Here is a 1,653-nt window from a genome sequence, read left to right on the forward strand (position 1 = left end):
GTTTATATCTCTTTGATTCTTTAGATGTGCTGGCCTCCTGATAGTTGATCGATATTAATTAATATATGATTAATTACCAGATTTTATAATAATATTTTACCCATTACCCATGTTCTCATACTGAATATATACGACGCAGTAAATATTTTCTGCAGATATATTCCTGGAATTAGCGCGCCAAAACGAAGACTTTTGAATTTTACCATTAAGCTGTAATTAGCAGAACCATATACACGCACACCCATGGCGGTGGGCAACTCTGTATACGATTCTGATGATTGCGGTTACATTACAAATCAGGCTGAAGAGGAATGGACAATCGGTAAGATTGTTAAATTCGAAACCGGTTCTTGTTTAAGAATGCTTTTTTATGTAATTTTAAATGTCTTGCCCGCTCGCGTTTTGGTATGCTGCTATATTTCATGTTAAGAACAATATAGGTCTGAATAGACACAAGATGTGATCTATTTCTAGCACATTAATTGTCCACGTTAGTGGTCAACGTTATTTTTTAAAAATATATATATATATATATGTATATATATATACACGCAAATATATGTATATCTATAAACATATATCTATGTATACATACATACACACACACACACACACACACACACACACACACACAGACACACACATATATATATATATATATGTATGTATACATTACATATAGGCGTAGGCATTGTTTTGAGGTAAGAAGTTTACTTCACAATCACATTATTCCGGGTTTGTCCCTTGGGCAAATGTCTTCTGCTATAGACTCGCACTGACCAAGGCCTTGTGAGCGAATCTGATAGACGGAAACTGAGAGAAGCCCGTCGTATATTGTATATGTATATATACGTATGTATGAACACTCACACCCACATATATATTTATATATATATATATATTGATATGTGTGTGCGCATGATAATATATAGTGTATGTGTATGTGTATATATGTATATGTCTCTGTGCGTGTGTGCGTGTGTACGTCTGTGTGTGTGTGTGTGTGTGTGTTGCTAGAGTAACTGTTATGTTCAAAGTATAGTATGTATACCCGTGCTTCTTTACTAAACAAAGTAGGTTAACCTTTCGATGCACTAAATTGCATCATAACTTGTATGAGTATGGCTGTGGAGACTGTGGGAGGGGGTGGTTGATAACAGTGGTGAGAGGAGTGGCGATACTGGTTTATCGTGCCAATGGGAATGACAGCATGGGAAAAGAAGGGGAGGAGCAATTTACCACAGAAGCCAGAAAGGCAAGAGCAATGAGAGAGTTAAACATTGATAAACACAGAGGGAGGGGGAGGACGAGAGGGAGATAAAAGAGAGTAAGAGAGAGAAAGAGAGGTGTAAAGAGATATAAAGAGAGTGAGTGAGGTAATAGATATTTCGGCTTTGCATTATTTATTTAGTGTAATGATCCGCGAAAATTGATGGTAACGATGGATATATTCGGATTAACAGAGATTGGTACGACTTTCGTACTTGGAGTCTTGCTTCTCACCACTGTTTACCTGTAAGTATTACGCTGCAAATCAAAATTACAATCTATATCCTTATGTACACACACACACATATCAATGTATGTATATGCATATGTAAGTATATGTGTGTTTGTATATATATATATATATATATATATATATATATATAT

General features: G+C 35.4%; 1 protein-coding gene across 1 annotated transcript in view; it reads left to right on the forward strand.

The window, feature by feature from the left end:
* Nucleotides 1-1,653, forward strand: part of LOC106868831 (cytochrome P450 3A7) — a 388,137-nt gene that overhangs the window by 352,574 nt on the left and 33,910 nt on the right. The window lies entirely within an intron of this gene.

The sequence above is a fragment of the Octopus bimaculoides genome, chromosome 26 (genome assembly GCF_001194135.2).
Source record: "Octopus bimaculoides isolate UCB-OBI-ISO-001 chromosome 26, ASM119413v2, whole genome shotgun sequence".
In the NCBI taxonomy this organism is placed as follows: domain Eukaryota; kingdom Metazoa; phylum Mollusca; class Cephalopoda; order Octopoda; family Octopodidae; genus Octopus; species Octopus bimaculoides.